Source organism: Abrus precatorius, unplaced genomic scaffold (assembly GCF_003935025.1).
Source record: "Abrus precatorius isolate BTA unplaced genomic scaffold, Abrus_2018 Scaffold3, whole genome shotgun sequence".
NCBI classification, from domain to species: Eukaryota; Viridiplantae; Streptophyta; class Magnoliopsida; order Fabales; family Fabaceae; genus Abrus; species Abrus precatorius.
Window position 1 is genome coordinate 20,006,573 of NW_020874373.1, and position 5,754 is coordinate 20,012,326.

Genomic DNA, 5,754 nt, shown 5'->3' on the forward strand with positions numbered 1-5,754 from the left:
AAGTGTTAACGCGCAACCAAAAACTCTCTGCGTAACTACTATTTCTAATAAAAGTGATGACGTGAAAATCTGGGAAATTCTATAAATACCAGAAACGATCCGGAAAGAAGGGATTCTGTTCATTTTCAGTTTTTTTAGTTAGCTTCTTGTTAGAGGAAGTGAGAGAGAGGAGTGGGGATTCGAATCTTGGAGCTTCACGAAGAGGAATTAGAGTGGAGCGAGCTTCCATGGCGTTTCTGAGTTTCTTCTTCTCTTCTTCTCTTTCTTTTCTTTTCTCTGCTGCCATGGTTGTGTAATTCGTTCATAGTTAGGGATTGTAGATCTGAAACGAACATGTTGAATTGATTTGGATATGAATTTCAAGCTTTTGAATAGATTGAGTGATTGAGTCTGAACTTCACGTGGAAATTGAATGGAAATTTGATTAACTAAATTCAGAGGAACTCTTGTCAATGGAAATTGAATTTGTTCTTCAGATCTGAACTAATCACCGAGATTATAGTTTTCTTAGGGATAAGAGGCTTTGATCTTGCAATCTTCTGGTTTCTTACACTTAAAGTAATATTTAATTGAATCAGATCTAAGGAATTAGAATGGTTTAATTGAATGTTAGGTTCACTGAGTTAAGGAATTAACCTCTGAATAATATAATGTGAAACTGATTGTCATTCTTTCCAATTGCTTATTAGTTCAGAACCTTATTGATTAAACATTGGAGTTTTGGTGAAGCAATTCCCTAGCTATGGTTTCTTTCTCTGTTATCACATAACTGTGTGTTCATTGTTCTGTTTTCAGCAAGTTCATTTTACTTTTAATTGTTCTAGTTTGCTGTTATTACATGTTACTACTCTCCTTCCAATTTCGAAAAAGCTTAAATGGTTATAATTCTATGAAGTGGTATTTGAAACCTAAATTCCCTAGGGAGACGATATTTGGATCTTAAATTTACTCATTACTTGCTGCAATCCTAGTGCACTTGCTAGTGTTAGATTGCGAACAACAAGTTTTTTGCGAACCACAAGGAAGCATCACAACCTGGACAGAACTTGTGAATAAGTTTCTAACTAAGTACTTCCCTCCATCCAAAGCTGCTAAGTTAAGAGGAGAAATTACATCCTTTGTGCAGCAAGAAGGAGAATCATTGTATGAAGCTTGGGAAAGATACAAAGAATTACTTAGAAGGTGTCCACATCATTGTATCCCAGATTGGATGCAATTGGAGACTTTTTATAATGGGATGAATGCAGTAACAAGAACAATGGTTGATGCTGCTGCTGGAGGTTCATTAAATACAAAGTCCTTGGAAGAAGCTCAGAGAATTATTGAGATGATGGCATCTTCAATGTATCAGAATTCAAACTCAAGAAATCAAGGAAGAAATTCTGGTCATGAAGCTAAGGTTCTGGAAACTTTTCTTGCACAGAATCAGCTACAAAATCAAATGTTTTCAGAACAATTAGCTGCCTTAACACAACAAATCAGCAATTTACAAACAGGGAGTATGCCTACCAGTCAGCTAAGTTGTGATTTTTGTGGAGGAAACCATGTAAATGGTGCATGTGAGGCATCCACAAGTGAACCACAAGAGCAAGTGAATTATATGAATAATTTTCAAAGACAACAGCCATCATATCCCCCTGGATTTCAATTTTTGAATAATAGAACTCAGCAGTATTCTAATTGGAATAATCAATATTCTACTGTAAAGAATTCTAACTCAAATTTGCCTTTTTCTAATGCAGGTCCAGTAACACAACAGCCTTATTTGCAAAGGAATTTATCCACTCAACCTCAAGGAAATCAGAAATTTTCCAAGCCTATGAATGAGAGGTTGACTGAGATGGAAGAAACTATGCTGCAATTCATGAAGGTGACTCAAACAAGCTACAAGAACCAAGAAGCTTCCATGAAGAAATTAGAAACATAAATCGGACAATTAGCTGAACAACTATCCAGCAGGGATGAAGGAAGATTTCCAAGCAATACAGTAATCAATCCTAAAGAGCAATGTCAAGCCATAACTACAAGGAGTGGAGCTGTAGTTGCAAGCCCTAAACCAGCAAAAAAGAAAGTAAATGATGCAGAAGAGAGAAAAATTGAACAAGATCTGCAACAAGGAAATTTTAAGCTATTGAAGAAAGACCATTCAGAAGAAAAAGTAGATGTTCCTATGAATTCTGAGAGGAAAACCAAAAAGCAACTCTTTGAGGAAGCTTGTAAGCCAATAGATCCAGAAAAATACAAGAGGCCGCCCTATCCTCAAAGAGTCCAAAATCCTAAACAAGAGGAACAATTTGAAAGGTTTATGAATGTCTTTAAGAAATTACAAATTAACATTCCTTTTGCATAAGCTTTGGAGCAAATGCCTTCATATGCAAAGTTTATGAAAGAACTACTTTCCAGAAAAAGAAAGCTAGAGCATGATAAAACAGTACCTTTGGCAGAGGAGTGCAGTGCCATTCTCAAGAGAAAGCTTCCTCAAAAGCTGAAAGATCCTGGTTCATTTAGCATTCCTTGTGAAATAGGAAACTACACTGTGGGAAGAGCATTGTGTGACTTGGGAGCAAGCATAAATTTGATGCCATTGGCTGTTCTGCAGAAACTTGGCATAGAGGAAGTGAAGCCCACCAACATTACACTGCAACTAGCTGATAGATCAGACACTTATCCATATGGAGTTGTTGAAGATTTATTAGTTAAAGTTGATAAGTTCATTTTTCCTGCAGATTTTGTAATTCTGGACATGGAGGTGGATTCTAACATCCCTTTGATCCTAGGAAGACCATTTCTTGCAACCGGGAGAGCCTTAATAGATGTGCAGAAAGGTGAACTTATGCTTCGAGTTCAAGATGAGAAGGTAGTGTTTAATGTGTTTGAAGCTTTAAAATATCCAATTGAAGATAGTACATGTATGAAGGTAGATATACTGGATGCTTTTATTACACAACGCCATATTAATGAAATTGATGAACTTGCTGTGTTAGAAGAAATAATATCTGCAGGGAATAATAAATCTGAACTTCTGCATGAAGAATACATCATGGAAGTGCAGCAGCAATTAGAGGTTCTGCCAATTCAAAAATCTGCAGAAAATTCAGTGAAGGGGAAGCTAGAAAAGAATGATAAAGAAGAGGAAAAGCAAAAGCTAGAGCTGAAACAACTTTCTTCCCATCTGCGGTATGCATTTCTGGATGAGAAACATGAAAATCCAGTCATCATCAATAATGAACTTAAGGAAAAACAAGGGGAAAAACTGCTGAGAATTTTGAGAGAACACAAATCTGCAATTGGATGGAGTATTGCAGATCTGAAAGGTATAAATCCTTCATTTTGTAAGCACAGAATTTTATTTGAAGAGAATTTTAAGCCTGTTGTGCAGCCACAAAGGAGGTTAAACCCAACCATGAAAGAGGTAGTTAAAAAGGAGGTCATGAAGCTGTTAGATGCAGGAATAATATACCCTATTTCTGACAGCAATTGGGTAAGTCTAGTCCAAGTTGTTCCAAAGAAAGGTGGTATGACAGTTGTACCTAATGAAAAAAATGAACTTGTCCTTACTAGGATTGTGACTGGATGGAGAATGTACATAGATTATAGGAAATTAAATGATGCAACCAGAAAAGACCATTTCCCACTACCATTTGCAGATCAAATGCTAGAAAGACTTGCTGGACATTCATTTTATTGTTTTCTTGATGGGTATTCAGGATACAACCAAATAGCTGTGGATCCTTTGGATCAAGAGAAAACTGCATTTACATGTCCATTTGGAGTCTTTGCATATAGGAGAATGCCATTTGGTTTGTGTAATGCCCCTGCCACTTTCCAAAGATGCATGCTTTCTATTTTTTCTGATTTGGTAGAAAATATCATAGAAGTGTTCATGGATGATTTCTCTGTTTTTGGTGATTCTTTTGATGATTGTTTAGCTAATCTATCCATTGTTTTGTAGAGATGTCAATACACTAACCTTGTGTTGAATTGGGAGAAGTGTCATTTTATGGTACAAGAAGGCATTTTTCTTGGTCACAAAATTTTAGAGAAAGGAATGGAGGTGGACCAAGCTAAGATAGTAGTCATTAGTAAATTGCCTCCACCTATCAATGTTAAGGGAGTTAGAAATTTTTTAGGACATGCTGGTTTTTATAGAAGATTCATAAAAGATTTTTCTAAAATTGCTAAACCCTTGAGTAATTTACTTATAAAGGATGCAGATTTCATATTTGATGATAATTGTTTGCATGCATTTTCTGTTCTAAAAGAGAAACTGATTTCTGCACCTATTCTTGCAAAACCAGATTGGAAATTACCTTTTGAACTCATGTGTGATGCAAGTGATAGTGCAGTGGGTGCTGTGTTAGGACAGAGAAAAGATAGGAAATTACATGCTATCTATTATTCAAGCAAAGTGTTAAATCCTGCACAAATGAATTACACAACAACAGAAAAAGAACTTTTAGCTGTTGTATATGCTTTTGATAAGTTTAGATCATATTTAATGGGTTCAAAAGTGATTGTATACACTGATCATGCTGCTCTTAAATATCTTTTGACAAAACAGGATGCAAAGCCCAGATTATTAAGATGGATTCTACTCCTCCAAGAATTTGAGCTAGAGATCAAAGACAAGAAAGGGAAAGAAAATAGTGTTGCTGACCACCTATCCAGATTACCTTTGGAGAGTTCAACCACTGAATCATTGGAAATAAATGAAGAATTTCCAGATGAAAAGCTGTTTGCAGTGGATAACATGCCTTGGTTTGCTGATATTGCAAATTTTAAAGCCACTCAATTTATTCCAAAGAGGTTTACTTGGCAGCAAAAGAAGAAGTTCTTACATGACAGCAAATTCTATGTGTGGGAAGACCCATACCTGTTCAAAATTGGAGTAGATGGGGTACTAAGAAGGTGCATTCCACAAAGTGAGCAAGCTGAGATACTATGGCATTGTCATAATTCAGAATATGGAGGCCACCATGCAAGTTTAAGGACTGCTGCAAAAGTTTTGCAAGCAGGTTTCTTTTGGCCTACACTCTTCAAAGATGCCAAGAGGTATGTGGAAAACTGTGACAAATGTCAAAGAACTGGAAATATCTCAAGAAGACATGAGCTGCCATTAACCAACATCTTAGAAGTGGAACTATTTGATGTATGGGGGATTGATTTCATGGGACCATTTCACCATCATTTTTCACACGAATACATTCTAGTGGCAGTGGATTATGTATCTAAATGGGTAGAAGCAATTCCCATCAGATCAAATGATGCAACGGTAGTGATTTCTTTTATAAGAAAGAACATTTTTTCAAGATTTGGTGTGCCTAGAGTGCTGATGAGTGATGGAGGTACTCACTTCTGCAACAAGTATCTTGAAGCTGTATTAATGAAATATGGTGTGAAGCATAAGGTTGCTACTCGATACCATCCATAAAGAAGTGGACAAGTGGAGGTTTCAAATAGAGAAGTCAAGCAAATTCTAGAGAAAATAGTGAACAGCTCAAGGAAGGATTGGTCAAAAAGACTGGATGATTCATTGTGGGCATACAGAACTGCTTTTAAAACTCCAATTGGTATGTCTCCATATCAATTAGTATTTGGAAAGGCCTGTCACCTACCTCTAGAGCTGGAACATAGAGCATATTGGACTACAAAATGGCTTAACTTTGATCTGTCAAGTGCTGGAAGGAAGAGAGTTCTGCAGCTGCATGAATTGGAGGAATTCAGACAGCAAGCTTATGAGAATGCAAAGTTGTA

The 5,754-nt window shown here is 36.4% G+C and overlaps 1 non-coding gene across 1 annotated transcript; it reads right to left on the reverse strand.

Moving 5' to 3' along the window:
- Positions 1-1,093: 1,093 nt before the first annotated feature.
- Positions 1,094-1,200, reverse strand: LOC113863985. Its single transcript, XR_003504595.1, has one exon. It is a non-coding gene; the product is annotated as a small nucleolar RNA R71 (small nucleolar RNA).
- Between the last annotated feature and the right edge of the window lie 4,554 nt (positions 1,201-5,754).